Genomic DNA, 12,736 nt, shown 5'->3' with positions numbered 1-12,736 from the left:
TCTGCTTAGCAAAGTTTGAGAGAAAGAGAGAGAGAGAGACGGGCAGTGATAAAATCACCATGACTGTCACCTAGAAAATTTATATATACCTGCGAATCCCTTTGGCGTGTGTGTGAACTGTTATGTGGCGGGTCTTTTTAGATCGGTTTTCTCATATAATTATTCCTTTTATTTTCATATTTTATTGTAACCATTTATATTCATTTTATTATTTAATTTATTTTGATTATATTATAAATTTTAAAAAACAATATTTTTTAATTTAATTTTCTATTTATAATAACTAGATTTGAAACTTTAATTTTATTTTCTCATCTCGCTAAATCAATTGATAATTAACTTATTTTATTATCATATTTTTAATAAAAAGTATTTAGTTTATTAAATAATTATTTTTGAATTAATTGTTAAAGAAATTCATTATTGATATGATTCTCTCAATTTAATTTTTTTTATTCTTAACGTTAGAATTTAAATCTTTTATTATTCTTGAAGAATCTAATACATCTTCTCAATGGACGAACTTATTATTAATTCATATTTAATCCTTCAAAAGAATAACTATATATTTATTATTTTATGTTGATTTAATTTTTTTGATTTTATTCTTGTTTTTTATTAAATCCTCATATTCTCTATAAGACTTCAATTAGAGTTTTAATATTATTTTAAAGAAAATTTGTGATGTTAATTATAATTATAATTACAAAATATAAAGTATTAAAATAAATGAAACAATAATTGACAACCATAAAGTATAATAACAAAATATATCCACATCTAAATTAAAATAAATTTAAAATTAATACAAACCATAACAAAGATAAGAAGAATCTACGCATGATTTATACCATGAAATCTTGAATTTAAGCCCTTGAAATTTGTTAGCTAAGGAGGATGTTATTATTTCTTAAGAAGTATTTTATATTATTTTTAATTAATATTTATTTTTGAGTTGTTAGATATCTTTTAAAAAGGTGGCATTGATAAAGGTATTACTGATTTTGTTTATAGAGTTAAATGTCGAGATATTCTTTAATTAAAATTCTAAAATCAATTTTAATGTTTAAGTGATTTAATTTGGTAAATATTGAAAACGAGGGACTGTTAAAGCGAATTAGGCGAAGTTTATCAAGCCCCTTTATGCAATAATGGGAAAATAGAAGGACATAAGGTGCAAAACCAACCTTTTAAAAAAAATTGGTTTCACTGTTGAGGTCCAGGTTTTCCCATTTTGACTACACGTGGCTCGATAATTTTCTGTTGAAGCAATTCCAACAGCAATGCTTGGGTTTGTGACATGAGGGACCATTTTATTTATTTATTGTCTTAAGTTTGATTACTTTAATCAAGTATATTAAATGTTTTTTTAGAGATTATTTCGTTGATCGTTATGAATGTTTTATATAAAATTCATCAATTTTCATGTTTGATTTTTATTTGATAAGTCTGAAATAACAAATTAATTTGTTTCATATAAAAAATCAGTAACCAAATTAGAGAGATAAAATTTAAGCAAGTTAAGAAAGTAGATATGAATGCAACATCCACATTATTAAGTTAGTGTAGGTGAAATATAAATGGCATATGATTGTTTATTTCCTTACATGGATGCAAAGGCCTTTACAAGTTGGTGTAGGTTAAATAATTTATTATTCGTAAAAAGGAATCAATTTAATTAATACTTTAATTAATCATGAGTAGCTAAAAATAATATGTAAGAAATTATTTATTGTTAAATTAATAAGAGGTGAAGAAAGTATACCAAGAAATAGTTGAGAATGAATTAAAGATCATTAAGACTAGGATGAGAAGGAAGAATTTTTTTTAAACATATTAGTTTATATCCAATTATTTAAGTATATATTCAAATAAATAAAGAATTTGATGTATAATTAATAAAAAAAACTTGATTAGTTATTATCTAATTTAATAAGATAAAATATTAAGTTCATTAACAAAGTTAGAAATATTTAAATGACGTTGTATAGGTTAAAAAGATCATCCTTGTAATAGACCATTGTAATATATTCGATTTGAAATAATTGTCTATTATATTAAATATCAATTAATAATTGTTATCATTTTTGTGACATAGCACATATCACGTCATCATTATGAGTGATATGATACGTATGAGTGTGACAAATAAAATATTAATAATTAAGTCATCAACATATATTAATTATTAATCAACTAACAATTTTTTTAATATAAGGTAATTTGACAAAATACTAACGGTTAAAATGTAAAAAGAAAAAGAATATAAATTAAAGTGACTATTTATATAAATGTTAATGGATAATTTTATCACTATAAATTAGATTGTATGGAATTGTTTTTTTAAATTTTTTAAACACATATTTAGATTAATATTAGAAAATATTAGTTCCAATCGGAACTCCAAAATACAACTCGAAATTAAATTTGGAGCCAAATTCATATTTACATTTCTTCTAATTTAAGCATAAGAAAAGGCAAAAATTCCCGGGAAATTGAATATGTGCATGAAACTACTGAGCTCTGAGCTACGGTGGATTCTCGTTCTCAGCTTCCCTTCATATATCTCTTGAAAAATAATTGGGAATCAAATGGACGGGCGCCGGCGAAATGTCAAAATCGAGGAACAAAATCAAATCAATCCCGCCATGGACGACAACGAAACTCCACTTCTTGAACCTGTAATCTCTTCCTTATTTGTATCAATCTCCTTAATGTTTTCTCATTTGGATCAGTTTGTTTGACATTAATGTATAATTGTTCTTCAAGGATTTAACTAGAGACATTTTCAAGCAGATTTGGACCAGAAAAGCTCAAGGTTTCTCAAACTTAATCGATCTCGCCATTTCCCCCTTCCATTTTATCCTCATTTCATAACTTATAAAACAAAGGGATCTGGTGTTTTAATTCCAGAGCGTGAAGGAGTCGGATTTCAAAACACCCACGCCATAGACTCCGAGGTACCTTCATCTGTGATTTGTTCTTTCATATTTCTGTATTTCATTCACTAATTTTCATGCCTCCCCCTAATTTCAACGATAGGTTGAATCGGGAACGTCAAAGAAGATTCGACCCACATTCGGTAATTTATTTCGGATCCAAAATAAACTGATCAATCTCTTAGATTGAAACTAAGGTTATTTTTTATTCAACTAATTAGTAAAAAAGTAGGTGAAGCAAGATGATAAAGGAAATGTGGAGTGATTATGAACCTAACCCGTCTTGAACTTAAACTTGACAAAAAGTTGATAGTTTTCACTTTTCAATATCCCTACAATGAATAGGATTTGAAAAGATAATTCCCGTTTCATTTTCATTCAACTAATTAGTAAAAAAGTATATATGTTGATCTGAAATTGATAAAATCAATCTGATTGCAGCTAATCCACATGCTCTAAAGCTGGGTGTTTTTCTCGAAAAATCACTGGTGATCGGTATATTAATCGATCTAACACCGGTTAGATTATATTTCTCGATCTAACACCCGTAGCAGTAAAGCGCGCCCCCTGTCTCGTGCTATATGTTGATTTGGCGTCACGTGGGGTATAGCGTGCCTCCTATACCGCGCTATATGCTGACATGAGTTACACGTGCGTATAGCGCGCCCCCTGATTCGCGTTATATGCCACGTAGGAGTATAGCGCGGATCAGGGGCCGCGCTATACGCCGTACCAGAATTATATTTAACGCGGTCTCTGGTCCGCGCTATATCTTTTATGAATAATTACATATAGCGCGGTGCAGGTACCGCGCCTTATATGGTTATAAATACCCTCCTCCGCCGGTTAAGTTTCTCACATCTCCTGCATCTCTCCTCTCAACTTATAAATTAATACAATAATTCCGTCAACGAGTAATAATTCAGACAATCTTCTCATATTTGATTTAGAAGTTCGTGCGATTTTTCGTTATAAGGTAATTTTGTTATAATTTTTTAATTATACTTATTGTTTATTATCATTATTTGAAAAAATATTATACTAATTATTTTCAATTAATTTTTATGTTTGTAAAATTGAAAAGCGGGAGCATACGTCGAAATAGTTTTGCGGTGCAGGTAATAATATAATATTATATTATTTAAATTATTTACGTTGATGTGTAAAAAATTTATTGTGTTATATTTTCGTTCATATATAATTTATTTAATCAGGTTCGTTTCAGTTATTTTTTTTTTGCAAATATAATATTGTCGCACTTTTAAACTCAAAGAATGACGCGACTTTCAGCTATTGTTTATTATGATGGTGAAATTCGAGAAGATGAAACTGGCGTTGTTTTCGTATCAAATGAGCGTGTTAAAATATCATTCAAGAGAAACATAACTCCTGAGGAGCTGATAACGAAGATTTCAAGGAAGATTCATGTTGGAAGTAGTAGAAGAATGTCGTAGTTGCAGTACAAATTTCCAACATCATTGTTGCCATTAACTTATACAGCGTTCGAACTTTCGAACAATGATGATGTTCAAATGATGGTTGAAGCTCAAAGTAATTATTCAGACGTCGCTATTGAGATGTATGCATTTTGTTCAAGTGCGTGCTATTCGGGGTCAATCATTAAGCTCTCACTATGGGCTGGCTGAACAAGTTGATCAAGTTGACAGCCCGACTACAGTAATGTGTAATGATTTTAATTTCATAATGGGGAGACATTCATCCGTAACTCCTTACGATATGTATCGATGTGGGTCCCCGAACAATCCGTATGGTATCATCGCGTCCAGTTCAAGGGAAAGACATTCATTTGCAAATTTCTTTGACCTTAATATGGAGATGTCATCGACGCAACAATCTGTGCAGTTTCCATTTGACACGATGGCTTCAAGCTCCAAAGGGAGGCATTCGACTGCGAGCTTTTTCGATCTCAATGTTGATATGCCTTCTAGTTCAAGGGGAAGACATGCAAGTAGTAGGTTATTCGACCTAAATGTGGAGCGCATGGAGGAACCATCATCTCCACCAGAAGAACCGCTTCGTGAGCCTGGTGCAGATGGTGCTGAGACTGGACTATTCATTCACCCAGAATCACCGCAATTCAACTCCGATGATGATGATGTAGATGAAGTTCCAGGAAATGTGACACAAACTGACCCTCCTGCACACATGTATGAAGCTGATTATAGTGCAATGTACGGGCCAGAATTTGCGAATATGCCTCATCTCGGTGACTATGGATATTACTCATCAATAAATAATGGTGAGTTATCTTTAGGCATGGAGTTTTAAGCAAAGAAGAAGCGATGATGACTATAAAAAATTATAATATCCGTAATTCTGTTCAGTCCAGAGTCAACTGATCGACGATCGAAAAATATGTATGTTATTGTGCCCGACGCGAAAACGGATGCAATTGGATGGTTCGCGTATCGAAAATGAAGAGGAAAAACAACATATGGTAACTAACAGTATACAACGGTCCTCACACATGTTGTGCTGGAGGGGTCAACCAAGATCATCCCAACTTGGACTCTGAAATAATATGCCAATCCATTATGCCCATGATAAAAGCAAGCTCTCATATAGCTGTTGCAGTGTTGATTTCAGCTATACAATCGCAGTATGGGTACACTGTCTCCTATAAAAAAGCTTGGTTGGCAAAACAAAATGCCATTGTCAAACTTCATGGCTAATGGGATGCATCTTACAACAAACTTCCAGGTTGGTTTAGGCTGGTGCAGACGTTGAATCCTGGGATAATTATGGACTTTGAAACCTCCTATGCATACCATAATGATCGAGTTCTTCGCGATCGAAGCTAATTCTACCGAGTTTTTTGGAGTTACCCACAGTGCGTTACTGCTGTCAAATACTGCAAGCCTGTGGTCCAAATCGACGGGACTTTCTTGTATGGAAAATACAAGCAAGTTTTATTATTGGCAGTTGTCCAAGATGGCAATCGCAACATTCTTCCAGTTGCTTTTGCTTTTGTCGAAGGAGAGGATACAGATTCTTGGGCTTTTTTCCTCCGAAATTTACGTGCACATGTTATCACGAGGGAAAAAATATGTGTCATTTCAGATCGCGAAGCTGGGATCAAAGCATCAATGGAGTCTTTGGGTCCAATGTGGCAACCACCCTTTTTCCAACATAGGTATTGTCTCCGACACATTGCTGCGAACTATCATGGAAGGTACAAGAAGAATGATGAGCGTCAATTAATTGTGCGCATAGGTAAGTGAAAGCAAGTTAGTAAGTTATACATTTTTTGATCATTTTAATTTTGAAAAGAAAGCAAGTTAGTAAGTTATACATTTTTTGATCAGGTTACGGACTACTTCCTTGAACGTTTGAATCAATGCTTCAAGATTTGCAGGCGAAGAACGAGGAAGGATACGATTACATCAGCCTCATCGATAAAGAAATGTGGACGAATGCATATGATGGTGGATATCGATATGGACACATGACGACCAACTTGGTTGAGGCAATCAATTTAACCTTAAAGGGTGCATGTCACTTACCTGTAGCGCTTTGGTAAAAACTACATATTTTTGTTTGGGGGTGCTTTTTGCGAAGCTCGGGGGACAAGCTCAAACCTGGATGCAAGGCGGTCATGTCTACACCCTAGATTAGTTGCAGATCTACAGAAAAAAATTGATGCATCAAATGGAATGTCTGTAACAAGCTTCTCTAGAAGGCATGAAATGTTTCGTGTCACAGAGTTACCGCGACCTCTTCAAGGGATTGAAGCTGTGTCGTTAAGAGTAAATCTAAGGGATAGAACGTGCGACTGCGGGGGTTTTCAAGCTCTGAAGTATCCATGCTCTCATGTGATAGCAGCTTGCTCGCATACACGTCAATACTATAACCATTTTGTGGATCCTGTATACCTACTATATGAAGTTTTTAAGGTATATGAATTTGAGTTTCCCCTCATAGGTAATGACAAAGACCCTGATGAGGTTCAAGATTGGCTTCCGATTGTACCAAATCCGAGTTTATTGAGGGAGCGTGGTCGTCCAAAATCCAATCGAATTCATTGAGATATGGATATTCGAGAAAGATCTAGACAAGACAGAAGATATGGGCATTGTAGAAACCCAGGACACACGAGAAAAACATGTCCACTTCTGTTGTCATCATGTAACAATTGATGAGGAAATGATGTATTTGTTTATCAAATAATAATTCTTGTACTTTAATTTGCATTTACTTCAAGTTAATGATAACCAAATTGGTATTTGAATATAATTTTAAATACAACAAACTTACAATAAGTATTAAATGATAACCAAATTACAATAACTGATATTAAATGGTAATAAACAAAATTAACTGAAATACATTAAAAAAAGTCCAACAAATTTAACAAAATAAAGTAAGTATTAAATAAGAAATAATAAAAAATTACAATTTAACAAAATAAAGTAAATACAAATATAATAAAAAAAATCTATCGATGCCTGCGACGCGAATGTGTTCCGCAGGGCGGTGGCTGTCGATCTCGATGAGGATTTCTTCGTATCACTGGTTCTAACTCCTCGCTTTCATCATCATCACCATCGTCGTTGTCCTGAGCATATATATTAGGTTGATAAGAAGCTGATGAAGATGAAGCACCTCCATAGAATAAGGACCCTGGAGGTGTATGACTGACTATCCCACCGGCCTGCGAAAACTGGGAAAACCCAGATATCGCTGAGTGTGAAAACTGTACAGGAGGTATCTGTGCTACGGCCATGGGTGATGAGGCTGAACCCGTCAAATATCCAGTATATGAACCCCAAGTCGGATCTACAAACATAGACCCATAATAGCCTCCAGGAGGGGTCATCTGTGACGATGATGGCGGCGGCGGCAGGGTCATAAAACCAGGTGAAAGCGGCGGTATCTGGTAATGGAAAGGCGATGGCGGCATCATATATGGTTGCGGCATCATAAATGGCTGCGGTGGCTGCTGTGAAGCTCCTGTTGGTGTAGCTGATGATGAACTGAAGCACCTGCTCTCCGTCCACGAGTCGGGGGACGATGGTACTGTGTCGGATCATGTCTCTGTCGACGTCGCGGAAAGGTCTGCCCTCGTGCCTCCTCGGGAAGCATAAACGGTTTCCCGTTACTATTGAACCGCTCATAATAACCATCACCATACATCAAGAAGTCAGTAAAAATAGGCTCTCTATGGGGAAGGCACCGATGTCGATCCTCCCACAACACGACCCACTCATGATGCCTCACCAGCCAATTTGTATCTGTCTTGCCACGTCTATCTAAGCTATGCAACTCGTCCATATTGCAAGATGCTTTCGGAATTGGTTGAAAACAACCAAACTGTCGGAGCACACGATCAGTGGAGTGCCACTCGACGGTCGCATAACAGATCAGAGGGACCATCGCCATCCAAACATCTGATGGACCTCTCAACTCAGGTGGGATCACCGCCCTCACATCTCAGTAGAATATGATACCCATTCAAACTAAAACAAATAATATATCATTTTTATCAAAATAATAATCTAATTATATAACTATAATCTAAAATCGATTTTTAAACATTAAAAGTCATACCTGTGTGCCAGCCTTCTGATCGATTAGAACCCTAATTTTTTCTAAATCATCAGGTAGCTCCTGATGATTTTTCCTATCAGTAGACCACCTATTCAAGGAAAAAATTTATTATACGTTGTATAAAATTATTAATATACAAAATCAGTTTTATAATTACCTCAGAAGTAGTGGAAATACGAATGAGTTCTTCACAACATGACATAAAAAGGGCAATCGATACCATGCCCAAGACTGCAGCAGTAGGAGACATCCGCCGATAGCATTACACCTGTAGTTAGTGGCTCCATACATCTCCCTGTACAGCAAAGCCAAAACTGCTGAGCCCCAATTGAATGATCCGGCGAGACGAAAGTCGCTAAGATGTCGCAACCACATGCAGTGAACTAGGTTGCGCGATTTGTCCGGCATCAGCAACCCTCCTATCAACTGCAATATGCATGCCCGTGCATACATCTTAACCTCATCCTCAGAGGCATCTGCGCTCAACTCCCGAAAATTGGCATCTAACCAATTTAACGGTATCCTACCTCCGATAAAACTTTTCGGGACACGTCCTAGATTATCCCGGCACAAAGTAGTCTAAGAACCGGAAGCTATCCCTGATATCACATCTCTATCCACCGGAAGCCCCAGGTGCATAGAAACATCCTCAAGCGTGATCGTGCACTCTCCGCACGGAAGATGGAATGTGTGGGTCTCCGGCATCCACCGCTCTACTAAGGCAGAAATAAGGTCTGGTTCTATCTTACAGTGACCCTGATATCTATTTATGTAACCAAATCCAACCTCTACTAAATACGGCAAGACACAGCTAGGTATCACTAACTTAAGATTCCTAATAAAAGGATCTAATACACGGTCATTCTCCTAAAAATAAATAATTACAAAAATTAATTCTTAATCTAATAATCATGCATTAAATAAATCAACTAATTATTACTAATAATTTAAATTAAATTAAAACGTTAAAATGTTACCGTATCAGCAAAGTGTCGAGATATATGATTTCCATCCAAGCGAAGTAGACTGTCTTTTATTATATATCTGCAAAAAAAAATTATATTAGTAAAATATTAAATAAAGTAAAATACTTAAATAAATTAAATACATAATATTAAAAATATTATAAAATATACCTTAAACAAAGAGTATTTGAGAGAAATTGAGAAAATTTGAAAGAATTCGGTGTGATGAAAGTGATTGAGAATGGGGGTATTTATAGGGAGGATTGGGGTGTGAACGGGTGGGAAATTAAAGGTATAGCGCGCCCCCTGTACCGCGCTATACCCCACGTGTCAGATAACCAGGTATAGCGCGACCCCTGATCCGCGCTATACCCCTACGTGGCGTATAGCGCGGATCAGGGGGCGCGCTATACACACGTGTAACTAGAGGTGGGTATACGGGCTACCCGCCCGTTTAGTCCACGGGTTTTGACGGTGCAGGCTTAAATGGAGCGGGCTAAAAAGCCCGCATTCATAAACGATTTTGAATTTTAAAGCCCGTGGCCCGTCCATTTAACCCGCGGGCTAAACGGGCTTACCCGTGGCCCATTTAATAAAAATAATTTTAAATGCTTTAAATGCAATAAAAAATAATGTTTTAGCTTACTACACCTTTAAAAATGATCGAGCAACTTGAAAAAGAAGGTAGCACCATCAAAATAATAAATAATATTTAATTTTTATTTTAAATAGCCAGAAATGATTATAAAATAATATTTTTTTAATTTTTTTTAATCATTAATATATATATATATATATAATGATATAATTACTTAAACTCAAATTAAAAAAACAATATTCACTTATATCACCAAATTTAAAAACAAATAAAACAATAACCACATTATACTTTTATAAAACACGATTATCCAAGGCTATAATATGAAGACACAAAAGTGTCTGAAAGTAGAAATTCAAACATAAAAATTCAACAAAGTCAAACATTATACAAATCTAAAAGAAAGTTGTTCAGTGGTCCTAATAATTATATTTTATGAATGTTTTAAAGAAAGACTAAAACATAATATGAAAATATAAAATAAAATACTTACAGCATAAGAGTAAATTTGAAAGATACAATTATACTAAAATTGATAAAATATATTTATTTTGTAAAAGTCTTTAAAAGTTGAAAAGTATGTTTTCAATTTTTTCTTTTGCTTTTCTTTCTTATTTTTAATCTAAATATTACGTGTTATGTGATATATTATTAGAATATCACGTGATTTTTTATAATTAAAGAACAATCATGAAAAAAAATAAAGGTCAAAATTAAATAAAAAAAATCTTTAAATACCAAAATGATAATGATATATATTTAAATGAAAAAAATATCAAACAGCAGTACAATTATGACAAATATCCTAATAAATTTAAGAACTACAATAGTTATAAGTAACATCATATTTATAGGTAAATTATTTTCTTTTTCTATAAAATTCTTTAAGTTTATTTTCTCTAAAATTTTATGAATTTTAAATTAAGCGGGCTTTAACGGGTTTCGAGGGTAGCCCGTGGTTATACCCATTAAACCCGTGGGTTTAACGGTCCGGGCTAAAAAGCCCGCAAATTAAACGATGTCAGCGTATAGCGCGGTACAAGGGGCGTACTATACCCCACGTGGTGTCAAATCAACATATAGCGCGGGACAAGGGGCGCGCTTTACTGCTACGAGTGTTAGATCGAGAAATATAATCTGACCGGTGTTAGATCGATAAATATACCGATCACCGGTGATTTTTCGGGAAAAACGCCCTAAAGCTGAGTTGTGAACTTGTTCGAATTTTCATTACAGGTCATTTTTTTGAGAATTTATATTAGATTTTTAAAAATATTAATTTATTTAATTTTTTGGACAGAAACTGTGCAGCGCGCTGCTACGATTGCTGAAGCTGATACTAGGATTGAAGCAATTAATTGAGAAAGAGCTCTCCCTCAATTACTTCTTGATTTTTAAGTTACTTTAACTTGCTAACTAATCCTCCCGTTCCCATCATATCAAATAGATTAATACTCTTTTGAACTTTTTGTGGAAATCTGGGTTGCTGTTATAATTATTGTAGTTGTTTTGGATTTGTATGTACATGGTAGGTATTTTTTTCGTGGTTCTGTTATATATTATCAATTGTCAAGTAAAGGGAATTGTGTGTATAGGAAAATAGCTCGAATTCTTGTTAGGAAATACAAAAAGAAAGCGACAAATTTAGCATATGAATTAACATATTTGTTTCTTTTGCCAACTTGTGCCTTTTTTCTATATAATTTACCTTTGCTATTGCTTTGGCCTTCGAGTTAAGGGGTAAAAAATTTGATACTCTTTTGCTTTGAATCAAGTGATGAGTAATTTTGAGTCGAGTGGTAAGGACTTCAATGAGTAAAGTGATAAAGAATTTGATGCTCCTAGCTTTGAGTTGAGTGATAAAGCTATAGAGATGTTGAATCAGATTATTGTAGATTGAGAAACAGGCGCTGAAGAGCTTGCCCCCTGTTTGGAGATCTAACTGATAAATTTCATAGGTAGTTGCTTCAGGATTCCTAATTGTTTATGGTTAAACTATTAGAAGGATTGAATTAAATATGAAGTGGGTTAATACCGAATAAAGAACAAACTAGTTCAGGATTCCTATTTCTGGATACAATATTTCTAGAGTTGATTTAGCTTAAAAGAGAGTAGGAGATCATACCATTTACCATATGTTTAAATAGAAACACATATCACATTTAATTCCAAAACGACAAGTAGAAATGAGTTTTTAGGCATACTACATATGCATAGTTTAATGGAGTGAGTGATGTGAACTCCAAGAATGATCTTACAAGAACCATGGCCTCAGCACAGTGGACCACCTCCACTTGATGCCAATTGCTTGGAAACCAAAATGGATGCTTTCAAAATTTTGAATTTGGTCCCTCCAAAATCTCTTCACCACAACCAAGTGCTGGTAATACCATGAATTGCATTCATGGGGGACAAATAAAAGTAAAAACTACCTCGTGAAGGAAGTAGTTTACTGGCGTGATGTGAACCGCAGGTATACTCTTTCGAGGATCGGCGGCTTCATCGAGGCAAGCGCTTCGCGTATATAAAGCCTGAGGCTAAGTATGTGTTGAGAAATAAACCGAGTACGAGTAATTTTCCTATAACCAGATTAGTGAGAATGCGAAATAAAAGCGGAAAAATAATACCCGAAATTGATAACGGAGTTCAGCCAATTTTGTCTACGT

General features: G+C 34.3%; 1 long non-coding RNA gene across 1 annotated transcript; it reads left to right on the top strand.

Annotated features, from left to right (window-relative positions):
• The first annotated feature begins 2,587 nt into the window (after positions 1 to 2,587).
• LOC120178576 lies at positions 2,588 to 3,393 on the top strand. Its single transcript, XR_005521527.1, has 5 exons — positions 2,588 to 2,681; positions 2,770 to 2,818; positions 2,914 to 2,960; positions 3,043 to 3,082; positions 3,381 to 3,393. It is a non-coding gene; the product is annotated as an uncharacterized LOC120178576 (long non-coding RNA).
• The last annotated feature ends 9,343 nt before the right edge of the window (positions 3,394 to 12,736 follow it).

This window comes from Hibiscus syriacus, unplaced genomic scaffold (genome assembly GCF_006381635.1).
Source record: "Hibiscus syriacus cultivar Baekdansim isolate YM2019G1 unplaced genomic scaffold, ASM638163v2 tig00112353_pilon, whole genome shotgun sequence".
NCBI classification, from domain to species: Eukaryota; Viridiplantae; Streptophyta; class Magnoliopsida; order Malvales; family Malvaceae; genus Hibiscus; species Hibiscus syriacus.
The sequence above is the reverse complement of the archived record's forward strand: the minus strand, read 5'-3'. Positions and strand labels throughout refer to the sequence as shown.